Genomic DNA, 17,879 nt, shown 5'->3' with positions numbered 1-17,879 from the left:
TAAAGGTTTGGGTCTGTGAGTGCTACCAACAGAGCAGCAAGTGCTTTGATTATGGTTTTGGGGTCCAAAGGGTCTGTCCCGAACATGGGCATTGTATTCAAACGTACACGGTTTAACTTATGTATGTCCTTTTCGTGCCTTTAACTGTCCCAACGGTAGAAATTCTAGCTCTAGGCATAAGTGGATCATTATTGAGGACAGGGGCAGGAAGGGTGCCCTCTCTTTCAAAGTTCAGCATTGTCGGAAAATGTGCCCGCCAGTCTTAAGAATGGGGACACAGAACTGGGTGAACCGATTTGCAAATCAGAACCTTAAAACGATGCTATCTAAAAGACACACACACACACACACACACACACACACACGCACGCAGAGGTAAATAAGAGGGAAGAACCGAAATAGAGTGGAACCATGTCTTGGATTGAGACATGAAGATCCAGGGACACTAAAGCAATGAACTAGGCAGTCAGAGAAGGCACTGTCCAAAGCTTCTTTTTTTTTTTTTTTTTTTTTTTTTTAATTTTTTTTTTTTAACATTTATTTATTTTTGAGACAGAGAGAGACAGAGCATGAACGGGGGAGGGTCAGAGAGAGGGAGACACAGAATCTGAAACAGGCTCCAAGCCGTCAGCACAGAGCCCGACGCGGGGCTCGAACTCACGGACCGCGAGATCATGACCTGAGCCGAAGTCAGCTGCTTAACCGACTGAGCCACCCAGGCGCCCCTGTCCAAAGCTTCTTAATGGCCATTCTTAAGTGCCTTCACTGCTATCTTCTCAACAGCTCTGAGAGTCCTTTTCACTTCTCTTGACCTATTTCAAACTACGGCCTGTACTTAAGAAGCTCGTACTCGATAAATCGCTCCTCCCCCACCTTCCCTGGCCAATATGAAATCAATTGTTGCTTGACAGACTGCTTCGCTGTAGTTTTCTCTAAGGCGCAAAGGGAAGAAATGCACCTTATTTGTACATGCATTAACTTAATTCTCGCCTCACCCACTCAAGCACAGCGCAATCCTTCAAACTCTGACCCAAACCCCTTCGCTGTTTGGTGTCCATGGCAACGACGACCACCAAGCCGCTGGGAGCGGGCTGTGAGGAGTGACAGGAAAGTGCGTCTCCCAGCAGAGCCTTTAGCTCTTCTGTATTAGCTACATCAATAGCAGGTGGCAGCAGCTCCATCCCTTGGGTATTTGCTTTTATTAGAGAGGGGGAATGTCTTTCTTGTCTCCCCAGAAGAGTCATGGGCTGCTTCTCACGCCCAACCTGTTGAAGATAAAGCACTCATTGTGGAATATTGAAACCAATAGGACGGTTTTTGCTTGAGAAAATTTCCCCATGGTCTACTTCTCTGGCGACTCTGTCCCCTGCAGCCGCCACCACAGCAGCCTGTTTGCTAAACTATAGCCAGTGATCTAGAACTCTCAAAAGACTACACGTGAAATCCTCGCTTCTTTCTTTTACGGTCCTTACCACTCAGTGACCTGCAACTCATTCTCTTAACTTTCTTAAGTCATGTCAACGCGTGCATGACAATCTTGCCATCGAAATGTATTTTTTTAATGTTTACTTGTTTATTTTGAGAGAAAGAGAGAGAGAGAAAACATGCATGCGAGTGCGGGGGAGGGACAGAGAGAGAGAGAGAGAGAGAGAGACTGAGCAGGAGAGAGAGGATCCCAAGCAGGCTCCGCGCTGTCAGCGCAGAGCCGGACACAGGGCTCCATCCCACGAACTGTGAGATCGTGACCTGAGCCGAGATCAAGAGCCTGTCGCTCAACTGACTGAGCCACCCAGGTGCCCCTGTATTTTTTTTAAAAGAAAAAGACCAATGTTAATAATGGTCCAGGTACTGGGGGATTTAGGAGCCAAGAGAAAATAGTATGGTTTCTCCAAACACGGTGAAAGCTGTTCCGTCTGCAAACCGATTTCACGAGTTCCATACTACTTCTTTGCTCAAAGTTTAGCTGAAAAGTTGTCAGATGGCAATGAATTTCACTTTACTATACTCCAGAGGAAGAGAGGAATGGTTCCATTTGCAATCTCATTTCAACAGAACCCAACATATCTAACAAAGACGTTTTGCATAAAGAAGACTAGCTCAGAGTTGGTTCTTTATGGAAACTGAAAAGGACCCATCACTCAAGTATCCTGTTCAGAGAACCTACATAAATAATAACACTGTTTGAAGTGGGAGAAACAAGCGAATGGCTTTATCTTAACTGCATGAGAAAAGGAAAAAGAGAAACAGAAGGCTCCTATGCACAAGCCTTTCCAGCAGATCTGCTGAAAAAACGTAAGATGGTTTCGAGCTCTGCTTGAAAGCAAGACAACATTCCTATTCCCTCTGCCTATGCCCGTTGTCCTAAGAACTAGTAAGAAGTTCAAAGAAAAAGTGGAAAACAAATAAGGCACGGTTCCAGCACTCAAGGAGCTCGTGGTTTAACAGGGGAGCCATCGAGAAAACAGATGATCGTGGTCTGGTGTGCTAAGTGCGGTGACAGAGGGGAACACAGATCTTAATGGAATACAGAAGGAACGTGCCTAATTCAGCCAGACTTGGAGATCAGGGAGCACTTCTGATGATTTGTTGAACTGAGTCCATAAGGATCCCATAGTTGATCTGGTTTGGTGGGAGAGGGTAGAAGTTGATACTCGCACAGGAATGATAGACCCCACTCGTCAGAGTGAATGCTAATAAGCAGTGCCAATTAGGAAATTAAGGATAGATCAGTTGTCAGAAAGCAGAATGGTAGAAACTTGATGCCAATAAGAACACGGGCCACACCGGCCAGAACACGACTCTACGTTTCATCCTGGCCCTTTTGATCCTCAAGAAACAGAAGTTTTCCACCCGGAAATGAAGTAACACAGTCTCCAAAATGAGATGATTCTACTTAGGGATTGCACTACAGTCTTACCTGACAGTGAAGACACCGACGGAGGTGCAGAGGGGCCACCGGCCTCCTCACCCCATCCCACCTCCCACCCCACTGCCTGGGATGCGCGTGTAGGTTCAGACAGTCTGCTCACGCAAAAGCAGACTACACCAGAAAGAGAACGTTTGAAGTTAATATCACTGGTCATCCTTCTTCCTGGTAGTTGGAGTCCTCTTCTTTCCCATCTTCTGCAAACACTGATTGATTACGTGCCCACGGGGCACTGTGCTGAATGACGCACACACTAACAAGTTCAAAGGGAGGCCCCGCCCACAGGCACCTAGCGTCTAATTGGGATGGCAGGGCCCAGGCTTCAGTTGGGTAAATAATTAGCAGTCGGAGAGACAGACGAGAGGCGGGAACCATACAGGGGTTCACAGGAGGGAGTAATCACTAGACAACCGAACCAGAATCTAGGCTTCATGAGGGCAGGGTCCTTTGTGTTTTGTTCACGGCTGTATCCCCAGCATCCAAAACAGTTTGGAACCTAGTAAGTGCTCAATAAATATTTGTTAAATTAAATAAATAGCTTCTTGGCTTTTTAGTTAAAAAAAAAAAAAAGTCCTGACGTTTATCACTCGGAGAGTAATCACCAGTCTTGCATGCACCACATATCGTGCCTTTTATTCACGATGCACTGCAGGAACTCCCCGGGGAGATTTGTAGAAACGGCGGCTCGGCCTATAACTTAAAGCTTTGCAAAAATCCTCGCAAAGCTGTGTCCTCCGCTGCTCCCTAACCACGGATGAGTGTTTCCCAGTGATGAAGGGTAATGTGGAGCCAGGGTTTTTTGTTTGTTTACTTGTTCATTATGACCTCGAGCTCTTTTCAGCAAAAGGCACAGCCCTTCAATAACAATGCAATTCTGGGAGACACAACTCCATTATTTGCTTGGCTCATCTAACAAGGCAGAACGCAGACTCTGATTTAAAAGCAAGCTCCTTAAATGAGTTTTGGTTAGGCTTGAAGGAAAAACAGTTGTGATTACTGTCAGTAGGCATAGGTTGTAAATCTGTCTTAGATGCTTATATTCCATTAGGAGGGACTCAAATGGGTATCACAATACAATTTCCTTTAAAAAGTGGAATCAAGAAAAAAAAGCAGCTTCAAAAGCAGTCATTTGTACAGCCCAACATAGTCAAATTCTTGGTCTTCCAAGGCTTTGTACTGGGTGAGGAGTTTTTCACTCATATTATTTTTACCATTGTACAAATTCTTACTAATTTGGCTTCCAGGGCTTGGGAAGATATGCATAATTAGAATGTACCAGAACACTGTAGGGAAACCCAAGCATTCATATGTAAAAAAAAAAAAAAAAACAAGTGGGGATAATGCCATCTTGCTCTCACCATGACTTACACTAAAGTCGTGGTAGCACAGTGCTGTGCCAACATGTGATTTCAAGTCTAAGGTTTATTTTAACACGAATGGAGAAGGATCCGATTCATAATCTGACTTCTTGCGAAAGCCCACAGAGTCAACTGTTGGTGTACCCCTAACAAATTAGAACATCACATACCTCCACACAGATATGGTGCTGAACATATCACCCACAGTGACCTTTTCACCTTTTGGGAGGTGGAGTTCAGAAGGTACCTGGTCTGTGGCAGAGTCCAAGGGCAAAATAGAGAGAGGCCCACATGTAGGGCCTTATACTCTAAAATCAAAAATCTTTAATTAGGAAACTTTCCTGGATTAAAGAAAGAATAAATGCTGCCCCGTAGAGCTTTCCATATTTTTTTGCAAAGCTTTTTTTGCAACGTATCTTCTTTGATCTTCTGAGGTAAGTAGGGTTAATAACGTTTTCTCTGTTACAGAGATGAGAAACAGCCAGAAGAAGGTTAAATCACTGGGGCACCTGAGTGGCTCAGTCAGTTAAGCATCTGACTTTGACTCAGGTCATGATGTCACGGTTCGTGAGTTCAAGCCCCGAGTCGGGCTCTGTGCTGACGGCTCAGAGCTTGGAGCCTGCTTTGGGTTCTGTGTCTTCCTCTCTCTCTACCCCTACTCTGCTCACACTCTGTCTCTCTCAAAAGTAAAATAATAAAAACATTGACAAAATTTTTTGACAAAAAAAAGGTTACATCGCTTACCTGAGATCACATGGTTCAGAGTGCTGAGTTTTAGACTTTATTTCAAAAAGAGCTGGACCCATTTTTTTTTATGTTTATTTGTTTTGAGAGAGAGACGAAGAGTGTGAGTGGAAGATGGACAGAGAGAGAGGGAAACACAGAATCCGAAACAGCCTCCAGGCTCTGAGCTGTCAGCACAGAGCCCGATGCAGGGCTCGAACCCGAGAACCGTGAGATCACGACCCGAGCCGAAGTCGGACGCTTAATCAACTGAGCCACCCAGGCGTCCCAAGAGCTGGACCCATTTTACATACTGCATCTCGAAGGATGCATTTGGAAAAGCAGCAATGAAACTCTCGTTATACCACAGTACCTATGCCCTACCCCAATAAGCTCCCCTGGCTTTCAAAGGTATGGCCAATAACCTTTACTTTGGGCTTGTGCATTTTTCTTTGTCCCTTCCCCACTCTGTTTCCTGAAAGAACAATTAAGATCCATCTGGGACTAATTACAGCGATTCTTGAATTTGAACTTGCAGCCATTACCCAATTGAGGTCACTTATTTTAAATTAACTTGCCTGGTCAGGACACAGGTCTGGTTATCTTCAGAGCCCAGTGCAGACAGGCACCGGCTCGCTCAGACTTTTAATTGACTAGCCGAATAACCTGCACGGTGACAGACTGCCTATGATTTGATGGAGTCATTCATTTGCATTCAGACAAGGATCAAAATACATTGTCAGAGCTTCAGGGACTGAGTCCTAGAAACCTTCACACAGTCTCTGATTCAAGGCTCTGAGCCTCTTCCCTTTGCTTCCCTAATTATTTTTCCTGTGCTTTTGTTCTGATTATCCGGCGTTCATCACAAGCGCAGCTTGTGATTAGACAATGGCAACCCATGTCGTACGCTGATAGGGAATCGAAAATTGGAGTCATGATCATATGAACCAGGCCCGAAGCTTTGAGAAATAATTAGGGGAAACCAAAGGGAAATTCCCAGGATGCCCCGCAACAAAAGAGAGTTTCCAAAGATTCAGGCCATAACTGCTCCCCACTTAGGTAATAATACATAATAACAGGAGGCACTCAGTCTTTGTTGAATAATAGTTCTCATGATCAGTAATTATTAGTAGAGCTGCCGCCGCTCGGTGACTGGGCCTGGGAGTCGGGCGGATCTGACTCGACTCCAGGCTCCATCACTTTCTGCCTGTGAGGCCTCGGGCGAGTTACCCGATTTCTCTGGGCCTCAGTTTCCTGACAGGGAAGATGAAATGAATACTAGTACCCACCTTCAAGGGTTGTGGCGAGGATTCAGGGAGCTAAAGCACATGAAAAGCCAGTGTACCCGGAGCCTCGTACACAGTAAACACTCAACAAATGTTAGCTTATGTTTGTCTTCTGTCACTTCCCACCACCAGGCCTTCGTCCAGGGCATCTTCTCACCGGGATCCCCTTTTCCCTTCTGTCTGCCAGCAACAGCCCCCTGCCCCCCATCATTCAAAGTCTAGTCTAAAAGGCCTCATTCTCTGCAGGAGCCAGCCTTCCCTGCCTCTTAGAAGCATTTAGTGACCATCACGTTGGTGCCATGCCCTGGGGCTACGTGCTGTGGGGTACGTGAGCGAAGACCTAGGGGATGGGAGAGAGGGGAGCAACATATGGATTGGCTGCTTTCCCTTTGCTGTCTCATTTCCTCACTCCCCTACCAGCACTTTCTGGAATCGCAACTGCCGGCCCTCAAGTCTTTGTCTCAGGGTCTGCCTCCGGTGCTGTCCCGTCTAAAACAAGAGTCTTTCAAAGACCTCCCCCGCCTTTGGCTCGTGTTCTAGGAGTCTGAGCGAGTGCCCTCGGGCCGCCCCCTTTCCCTCCCCGTGGACACTTCCCAAGGGAGCACGCCAGAAGCCCACCGTGTCCCTTCTTATCCCCTTTCCTGAGAATCCCATCACCGAGGCTCCTGCTTTTAGCTTTTCCTGCTTTTAGCTTTTCGAGCGCACTTATTATCATATGGAAAGGTACTTCTTAGATTTCAGTGTGCAACAGGATGGGGGGGGGGGCGCTAAAAGGCAGACTCCCTGGCCCTAAGCCAGACCTTCTGAAGCAGATTCTCTGCAGAGGTGCTGAGGGACCTGCCTCTTCACAGGCTCTCCAGATGATCCACACAGCACACACTTTGAGAACGACCGTCCTACGACATTCCTGTAGCCTGGGCCTCCGGGGAATGTGGATCGTGTTCCCGGTGTTCTCTCTGTCCCCCAGGGCCTCGGCGGATTCAAGTGAGGAAAGCCCAGAATAGCTCTGCCTCCCTGCTCTGGAAATGAAGGTGGATAACGCCAAGGACCAGTCCTTACTGTCAGGGTGGGGCGGCCCGAGCGTCCTGGGCAACTGCCTACCATGCAGAGCGGAGATCCGTTGTGCAGACCCTGCCACATTTCTGCTCTCCCCTCCCTCACGACCCTCTCCCAACCCCCATTCTTGCCTGTGGTAGAAACACTGTGGTGACTACACAGGACTGGTTCAGTTTCCTGGGCTTCTTTGTCTCTGGGCAGAACCCTGCCCCGCCCCCTCCAGCTCCCCACACACATCTTCTCAACCGTGGTTTCAATGTGCCTTGGATTCCTGTTCCTGATCAGCTTTGGGGGCACGAGAGGAGGGGGGCGGTGCAGGGCCGCGGTGCTGGTTACCGTGTTGTTGTTTTACCCCCAGCTTCCCGTCCTGTTTTCACGCTCGACTCAAATGCCTGAACTCTGCACCCAAACCTCAACTCCTTGCTTGCACCTCCAACCCAGTGCTATCCTGATCAGTGGCCCCAGTACCCGCTCTGCACCAAATCCTAATGCCTCTCCATATCCTTTACCCCAGAGCAGCAGGAAGCCACTTCTGTACATTTTGAGAGTGAGGGACATGAAATCAGGGAAGCCTTCGTGGAAGTGGCTGCATATGAACTGGGCCTTGAAGGATAGATGTGATTTCTTTTTTTTACTTTAATTTATTTTTTTAATTTACATCCAAGTTAGTTAGCATATAGCACAACAAGGATTTCAGGACTGGATTCCTTAATGCCCCTTACCCGTTTAGCCCATCCCCCCTCCCACGACCCCTCCAGTAGCCCTCAGTTTGTTCTCCATATTTAAGAGTCTCTTCTGTTTTGTCCCCCTCCCTGTTTTTATATTAGTTTTGCTTCCCTTCCCTTATGTTCATCTGTTTTGTAGGATAGATGTGATTTCTGTGGCAAAGAATGGAGGGAGGGGCCATTGCAATAGGAATAAGGAAGGGAATCCATTAATATAGGATAAGCAACAGGCACTGTGTTAAGAACTATAGATGCGTTATTTCATTTATTCCTTGCTGCAATTCTATGATGTGGGCACTAATGACAGACCCGTTTTACAGATGAGGATACTGAAACACAGAGAGTTAATTGCTCAAATCTACACAGCAATTAAAGGGCAAAGTAGGGGGTACCTGGGTAGCTCAGTCAGTTGAGCATCCGACTTCAGCTCAGGTCGTGAGCTCACCGTTCATGGATTCGAGCCCCGCATCGGGCTCGCCGCTGTGAGTGCGGAAGCCACTTCAGATCCTCTGTCCCCTCCTCTCTCTCCCTCCCCCACTTGCACAATCTGTCTCTCAAAAATAAACATTAAAAAAATAATAAAGGGCAAAGTAGGGACTCTAAACCAGGCAGTCTACCCTGCATTCTTGACCACCTTACTCTACTACCTATTAACTATTATGTTCTCTGTTCTACATGGAAAACGGAGTTTCAGAGGTTGAGTAACTTGCCTAAGGTTACACAGCCTGTAACTGGTAAATCTGGCAGATCCCATTATGTTTACCATATAACCACTTATCCCCCTTCTAACTTAGCCTTTCTAAGCAATCATTTCATTCACGATGTCTCATTGGAGCCAGCCCCGGCTGCCATCACAACAAATGCCTATGTTGGTCTAAATAAAAATCTTTCCTCTAGTGGGTAAGCACTGGAAAACAGCAAGGCTCTCCTGAAATCAAGAGAAATGGCCCTCTGAAATACATCTCTCCGTTTTCAAAATAGCATTCCCTTTAAGTCACCTGTTTGTCATGTTTCCACTTATAAAAACCACGGGAAAAAATTCTTTAGGTCTTTAGTTGGAGACAAAGTACTTTCTATCTCAAGTGGGTTATGAGTTCATCATTCTCTCCTCACTTGTACCACGTACATATTTCTGCTCTCGTGTTTCTCCCACTGGGTTGTAATTGTCTGTCAACTGGGCAGTTTTTCCTACTCTGGTGTTGAGATCCTCTAGGCCAGGGACCAGGTTTTGGTGACCTCTGTCTCCCCAGTGTCTGCCTCCCCCCAGGATTGGCACAGAGCAGGCACTCAACAAATGTTCATTAGAAGAAGAGGCGAGTGGGGCGTCTGGGTTAAGCGTCTGACTTCAGACCAGGTCGTGATCTCATGGCTCGTGAATTCGGGCCCTGTGTCGGGCTCTCTGTTGTCAGCACAGAGCCTGCTTTGGATCCTCTGTTCTGCTCTCTCTGCCCCTCCCCACTTGCGCGTGTGTGCGCGAGCTCTCTCTCTCTCTCTCTCTCAAAACTAAACATTTAAAAAAATAATAAAAAGAAGAGGTGAATGAAATGTGAAGAGAGGCAGCTCTTCCATCCACTAGGGACCTTGATCCATATTCCTTCTGAGTAAACTGGCTCTCAAGGGGGAAAAGCCTTGATTTGTAGTGTTGGATGATTTCTAGCGTGTAAATACTACTACCATGGCCGATTTCAAGCTACCAGTGGTTTAAAAACTGGCTCACGAAACTCCTGAATATTTAATAATCAGCTTTCAGGAGGCCTGTTTTGGGCTGAAAGTCTGTAATTCTGCCTAGAGTGCTTGAACTGTCGTCATGTCAGTGGGACCACAAAGGTGGATAAGCTGTCAGAGTGGGGAACATAATGCTGAATGCAAATAGCAAGAGTGAAAGACCAGGGCGCCCGGGTGGCTCAGGTGGGTGAGCGTCCTACTCTGGATTTCAGCTCAGGTCATGATCTCATGGCTCATGAGTTCAAGCCCGACATTAGGCTCCTCACCGATAGCGCAGAACCTGCTTGGGATTCTCTCTCTTTCCCTCTCTCTCTGTCCCTCCCCCAGTGGCACATGCTCTCTCTCAAACCAAATAAACTTAAACAAACAAACAAAAAAGAGTGAAAAACCAAACAGAACATTTGCAAATTAGGAGAATTCTGTTTGGCCTACCATGACCTAAGCCTCTATCATTTGTCATCCATTTCGAAATTGACAGACACTTCAGTGACATGGGTCTTAGAAGAGGGAGAAACTTGCCAAGTAAGCAACTATCCTAAGAAAACAAAGGCCCCAGAATATACTGGGTTTCTAAGAGATAATTTACTTTTATTTGAAAATATAAACTTGTCCACTCACTTCCTTCAGCAATCAGAAAATCTCACAGACGAGGGTGTTGAATGCTGGAAGCATTGCACAAACAGAAGATACATCCACAGAGGAGCCCTCAGGGGGTTGTAAGGAGGACATCTCATTCTCCATATCCCCACACCAAACGTTCCCTTCTCTCCCCTCCCAACATGGGGGCTCCATCATTCCGGGCTGACCCTGGGTTTCCAATACTCTACCCGACCATCCAAGGTTCAGTTTTGCACACTGTAATGGAGCTAACGAGTAAATGGCAGGATTTGAATCCAGAACCATCTGGCTCTTTCTAGTACATCACCATTAATAAATACCGATTTGTTCCAAGCTTCAAGGGTGATTGAGATCACATCTATAAAGAGAAGTATAAACGCCGTAAGGTGTCATTTTAGGTGTGATACTAGAGTTGTTGATCCTGATTGATACCTAAAGGTGGGAGAGGGTGACTCGTTGGTGAATGAAGTAAGTCCTACACTACTCCACCTAGCCCCAGGTGGTCGTGGTCGTGGTCGTGGTCATGGTCATGGTCGTGGTCGTGGTTGTAGTCATGGTTGTGGTTGGAAACAACACATATTTGAGCAACCGCTTGGCTGTATGCCACATGTTGCCGTTCCTTCTTTTTTTTTTTCTTTTTAATCCAAGTAATGAAGAAAAAATACAAGGAACGAGTCCACTGGCATTCTCAAGCCCTCTGCTCACCACCTGTATAGTCCTTCAAGTAGGTCTTAGACATTCAGGATTATAGTGCTTTGGGCCCAAGCTATTTTACAAAATCTACAGAGAAAAGAAAAAAAAGATACCATTTGATATTTAGGATAAAGTTGTAAATATGAAAGCCCAAGTTGTAAGTGTGAGCATAAAATAATGGACAGTAAATTTCATCAAAGAATACATGAAGAACACTGTTGTTTAAAAATGTATTGTTTAGAGGCACCTGGGTGGCTCAGTCGGTTAAGCGTCCGACTTCGGCCCAGGTCGTGATCTCCCGGTTCAGGAGTTTGAGCCCCGCGTCAGGCTCTGCGCTGACAGCTCAGAGCCTGGAGCCTGCTTTGGATTCTGTGTTTCCCTCTCTCTCTCTGCCCTTCCTCTACTCGTGCTCCGTCTCTCTCTCAAAAATAAATAAACATTTTTTTTAATTTTTAATAAAAAAATGTATTGTTTAAAATAATTTGGGAGGGTACCCAATACAAATGCAGAGAGACTACAAAAGTCATACATATGGCTATGTTGAAGAGAAACTAAGGTCCTTTTTGCTGTATTATTCTAGGTTAAATACTAGTTAGAATCACCCTACCTCTACCTGAAGAAACATCTAGAATATTTCCAAATATAAATAGGGTACTGTGAAAGGTCTTCCAGATGACGTACTCCAGGAAAAGGCACAGTGTTTGGAAATACATCATTTTACAGGAAGTTCTGGCGGAAAGGTCCCAGTGTTTGAATATTAGTTACTGACCCCATGACAAAGGACTCTAACCCATCAAAGCTGCCGGACTTCCCACACGTGAGGCAGTACATGTAAATTGACTTGAGAAATGTTTTTGTAAGTTTCCAGATTTGTCACTTGTACCCAGTCCCAGGCATTATTTGTTACCCCCAAAACACTGCCCATCATGCTCTCTTACAAAACTCATGAACCTTTGAAAGTAGATAAGGATACTCCATGTCTGAACCGTAAGGCAAATTAACCTTATTTTATCAGGACAGGGAGACATGATCTACATTCTCTTCCCTAAAGACATGACAAGGCTTTAAGGCAGTATTTCCCACCGCCCCTTGTGGTATACTGTAGGATTTTCAGTGAGGTCTCGATAAATATATTTTATTTTTATACAGCTGTGTTTATTTTCTTGTATGTAGTTTCATGGATATTAAGGCTTTAGACACGGCTAAATTTAAGAAAAGGAGTAGCTATGAAGGTAAATATTAAGTAAATAATAGTATTGTGGTATGTGGATAGGACACAAATGGAAGGAAGTCTGTGAAGGAACGAAATTTGAGAAATACTGTGTTTGGGTTAACACAGCGAGGTGTTCCCACCAAGGTCAGCATGCACTGAAATGGCCCCTTATCCACAGGAGCAGGAATAACCTGTTGCTCCTTTGACTCACTTGTGGCCATGTATTGCCTCTCATGTGCACATTCTCTTTGCCTGCCCTGCTGTTCAGCATTAAATCTTCCACATATTCCATTCAGTCATAGTGAATGCGCTATTAACGTCCGGGAAGTGAAACTTCCCAAAGACGCGTTCTTTGGTGAAATCCTTGCCCTCTGATCCTCACATCCTAGCATGTTATTTGATGCTTTATTCAATTGCCTTCTCTCTGCATAAGCTTCCCCAGTAGACAGCATAAACACTGATGAGATTTCTCGGTTGCGCTCCCATTTTCCTTCTTTATGAAAAGCTTTGGCCTCTCTCTCTCCATCAGCACCACCCCCAGCCCCACGGCCATTGGGCTAACTCTGGGATGGGTGATTGGCTCTTCTCCGCCTCACTAATCCAGCACCTTTATTCAAGTCAGATGACCGCAACATGAAGCACTGTCTTTCCGTTAGAGGAGAGCATGTGTGTGCAGATTGAGATTATCACAAAATAATTCTAACGGAATTGACTTCTGATACATGTATACTAAGACCAAAGCAATTTAGTAGCTTGGGGTTTTCATTCAAGAAAATGAACGCCTTTTATCATACCTGATGGAAGATTTCTTCTGGGCAGTGTGGCATATTCTAAGGCTGATTTTTTGTAGCATACCACTCTTTAACTCCCAATACAGCTGAAATTAGATAGGTTGCCATAGGACAACAGTATCTTTTCATAACTGAGGAAGCAGGAGAGGGAGGGGGAATGTTGAAAAAAATGTTTTCCCTTCGAACACAAGGAGAGCGTTTTGTTCCTGAGAGAGAAAATACCTGTACAAGAGGTAAGTCTGGTGAATTAAAACTGGAAACCTCCCTCATGTCTCTCCCCAGCCCCCCAAATGTTCTCAGGGTACCTAAATCAAAGAGGAGCAGATGAAGGTGAGTGGGAAGGCATGTTCTGTACTCAAAGCAAGATCGATCTTTATACATAGATCCTTTTTTGGCACTGATGCAGAAAATCCAAACATGGAGATACTTAGGTCTACATACCAGATGGATCTAAGGGGAACAAATCATAGACACTTTTCCACACACACATATATATATTTTTTTTAATGTGAGCATAGAAAAACAGATGCTTCTGCTCCCAAAGGGTGTGTGGGCCTTTCTCAAATAGTCTTATGGAGCAATTTCATTTCAAATTTCTAAAATTATGAAAATGTGTAGATTGAGCATTAGACTGGAAAAGAAATGGCCTCCTACATAGAAAACCAACCGAACGTTTTCTGAATTATTTTTAACTATTCGGTGAAACCCAGCCTCCAATTTCCTGGATAAGTGGATGGGGGAGTCAATAAGGGAACACTTCCCCCAAATAGGTAGACCATGATTCACTGACTGCTTTAACAACTACTTTAATGCAATGCTGTATGCACGACTCAGTGAGTTAGTATGTGAGAGCTGTTTTTATGTGCAAATGAAACTGTGGTTTAAGTTTCGACGAAATGGGATCGTGGCATTATTTTCTTTCAGATCCTATTTGTGAGGATAAAAATAACTGTCCTTAAGACAATGAATTTTATCTACACTTCATGCGCTTCTCCTTATTACATTTATCGTATCCGCCGTCATATCTAGCCACCCATCATCTCCAACAGATCTTCTAAAGGCACAGTGAATACCGCTCATGGATTTGGGAACTTGGAAGTTCCTCCTTAAATTTCAAAGTAGACCATTAAGACAGCTTTTATACTTGAAGTTCTGAAACTAATTCAGAATGAGCTATTATAATTACTGTAAAAGCCAAGTTGAATATTCTCTTGGTTAGCAGAGTCATTAAATAACTAAGGGTACAATGTATGCCTTGTTCGTCTATAGCAGAGGGAAAGAATAAAGATTGAGGACTAACTGAACAAGAATCACTCCCATTAACTAGTTCTTTTGTGCATGCTATCACACGCAACCCTCCCACCCCACCCGCACTCCCACAAGCCCTGCACCAAAAATTCAAAAAAGGGAAAGACGGAGAGCAAAACCTGACACTTTTCACAGCAAGGCCTCACTTAGCTCACATCAGGAGGATCGCTGCTGCCTCGTGGAAGTAAGAATTCGAGAGAGTGGAGTGTACCCTTTTAAGGACTGGGACTTTGACCATTTCTGATGGCAACCTCCCACCACATGTATCGTGGGTTTTTTCAGCAGAAATTGCCAAGGCCAACGGACCATACCCCGATGACTCAGGCATTCACAACGAACATCCATGATCACACCATACGATGTTGTCTGCTGCGCCTCTAAACCAGTCTGTCGCTTCCTCTGCTGCTCACCTACCTCTTTCTAATAGTCCCTCCCTCTCCACACACCCCTTCTGACTGACAGCTTCTCATTCACCGTGAACTGAAAAACCAAGATTGTTCAGAACCGGGTGTCAAGTAAGAGTTAAGAAGGCACTGAAAGTAAGGGTGAGGGAATAATTATGGCCTTCGAGGCGGCAGCTCTGTGACACAAAAAGGTTCCTCTCCTTACATAACTTTCCCATCTCTTACAGCGTAAGCTAAGCTTTCGAAGGTGATGATGTGAGACAGCTATCTTCAAATAAGTGACTTTCTTTCGGACGGACCCTCTGGGCAGGGACCAAGGCAGATATTCCAATAGCCTCAGGGTTTTCTGAACCCAAAACACAACGTGTCAGGGAATGACTCCCTCCCACGGTTGTTTAACCTCACGTGGTTCCATGAGGCACGTCCTGACCATTTCCGTACGTGTTCTTCAGTTTGATCTTGACTGCACTGCTGAGACAGGAAGGGTCAGGTTCATTGCCCCAGATGACAGATAAGGACATGGAGACTGGGGTAAGCTGAGTGATTTGCCCACAAGCAAACAGTGAGTACGTGACAAGGTCGGGCTCCTGGGTTCTCATTCGGGGCTTTGCTCACAACACCAATGCTGCTATGGCTCCCTCTCACCTTCCCTCTGCTCAAAAGGACACTAAGCCCTTCCTCTGGTGACCAAGACGCCATTTCCTTTGGGCTTGCTGCTTTATTGCCCTAAGCTCTCTCTGCTAGATGTCCTTAGGAATCTTGCTCATTTTTCTGGCAGAATTCAAAACCCTCTGATTTTATTATGTTGAGGGTTGTCAGTGAATTAAAAATTCAACAAATGTATGGCCCCAACTTGCCATCAGAAGTTAACAAATGTCACTAGTAAGGATGTTTCTCAAAAGCGGACACTGAAGAATACATCCCAGCAGATACCTAACAGCTCATTTTGTGTCATGGCAGCGTGAGAAATCACTTCCTCAAGACATTCATTAACCTTTCATTTCCTCCATAAATAATCAGTCAGAAATGTGGCTCATATTTTAAATTAATCGAAAACAGCCTTCTCTTTCTCTCTCTCTCACCCTCTCTCTCTCTCTCTCTCTCTCTCTCACCCTCTCTCTCTCTCTCTCTCACCCTCTCTCTCTCTCTCTCTCTCAGCCCTTGAAATGCATGGAGAGCTTCTAATGCCAGCATGATATTTAAATATGTGGTTCTCGGGTGCATGGGTATCTCAGTCGGTTAAGCGTCCAACTCTTGATTTGGCTCAGGTCATGATCTCATGGTTTATGGGATCGAGCCCTGCATCAGGCTCTGTGCTGACAGCATGGGCTCTGTGCTTGGGATTCTCTCTCTCTCTCTCTCTCTCTCTCTCTCTCTCTCAAAATAAATAAATAAACTTTAAACAAACAAACATACATACATGTGGTTCCACTCCTCTGGGCCAGCTTAAAACTTATCTTCTCCAGGAAGCCTTCCTGATCCATCCCAGCAGACCTTAGGTACGTTTTCTTCCTCTTCTCCAAGAACATAGAACAAGTATTGCTATTTGACAACTAGCACATATTAAGGAACCATGTAATGTACTGCCAAAAATATGGGTTCTAGAGGCAGACAGACCCAGGTTCTAATTCCAGCGTTACTGCTTCTGAGCTGTGTGGCCTTGGGCGTGCTGCTTAAACTCTCTCTAGCTGAGGTTCCTCATCTGTAAAGTAAAACTAATGACATTTAATCTGTTAAATTGTTCTGGGGATTGAATACATGTAAAACACCCAGGACGGTGGCTGGCATATACTAGGCACTCGATGAAGGGCGGCTGTGTTGACTATTATTGTGGCCTTTGACACATAGAGTTCGGGTTTGACATGTATGCAGCTGTGTTGTCTTCCCAAGCTGTTTTTAAACCCTTTGATACCTGTGTCCACGATGGCACTTCACACGAACCGTAAGCTTAATTGTGCCTTACCCGCATGGGTTCTTTCCAAGGCCTTACTGTTCGTAATTTTGTATTGCTTTTCTTAAAGAGGGCTCGTAAAGTGGTATCGGCTTCAGACCTAGCACAAAACCTTTTTCCACTTCTGGTTGTATCTTTCACGTCTGTGTCACCCCCTCCTTGTCCCCACTCCCTGTATTCGGTACAGTACTTGTACATACTCAGTACTTAATAAAATGACATTTTATAAAATCCTCAATTAACCAGAATTTGCTCATCTCAGCTATCTGGAAATAAGCTAACGTCAACTATTTAGTCAAAAACTTCCGACTGACAGCCAATATATTCGGTTGGAAATTACTCAATCCACTCATATATTTTGAAAGAACAAAAATGCATTTGGTAAACTGTAAGGCTTAGAATTACTACAGCGTTACTCATGAAAATGACCATAAGAATGATGACCCCAAGGCAGGATTTCTCAACCTCGGCCCTATTGACATCTTTTTTACCAGATAATTCTTTGTTTTGGGGGGTTGTGCCACACACTGTAGGATGTTTAGCGTCATCACTGGCCTCTACCCACTAGATACCCTTCCAGATGTGACTCCGAAAAATGCCCCCAGGCATCTCCAAATGTCCTCTCAGGGGAAATCCTCACCCCCGCTCCCGTAAGGCATCACATTCAGTACCAAAAGCTGGACAAATGGTCACAAATCTTTCACATTAGGCAGGAAAAGGAAGGTAAGCATTTTCGAAAAGTTTCAATAGGCGAAAGCAACCTCGATTAACCTGAAAATCCCATTAACCCCATTCCTCGCGTGTTCTATTCCCTAAGCATTCCAGATAACAACAAAAAAATGGACTGTACATTCTATTTTCTAATTTGTATTCCAAGTTCAGCCCATTTTCCGTCTCAGCAGCTAAGTACACAATCCAGTTCATGGGTGGAGGCTCATCATCGCTTCTGCCGTCTATTTTAAGTGACAACGATGCAACTGACCTGGAAGTTTAGAGAGCTTTTTCTCCCTCGTCGTTGGCACTCTTAACTTTAATATTAGCCATCCTTCCTGTATTCTCTGCCTGAAATTGAAATGTACAGAAGGAACTCTGTTCCAGCTAA

General features: G+C 45.0%; 1 protein-coding gene and 1 long non-coding RNA gene across 8 annotated transcripts in view; one reads left to right on the top strand and one right to left on the bottom strand.

The window, feature by feature from the left end:
* The window catches only part of GRIA3 (glutamate ionotropic receptor AMPA type subunit 3), a 267,210-nt gene that overhangs the window by 147,761 nt on the left and 101,570 nt on the right, over positions 1-17,879 (top strand). The gene's annotated exons all lie outside the window — the stretch shown is intronic.
* The window catches only part of LOC145714004 (uncharacterized), a 162,304-nt gene that overhangs the window by 50,506 nt on the left and 93,919 nt on the right, over positions 1-17,879 (bottom strand). The window lies entirely within an intron of this gene.

The sequence above is a fragment of the Panthera onca genome, chromosome X, assembly GCF_046562875.1.
Source record: "Panthera onca isolate mPanOnc1 chromosome X, mPanOnc1 haplotype 2, whole genome shotgun sequence".
Taxonomy (NCBI): domain Eukaryota; kingdom Metazoa; phylum Chordata; class Mammalia; order Carnivora; family Felidae; genus Panthera; species Panthera onca.
This window is presented reverse-complemented; position numbering and strand designations above follow the sequence as displayed.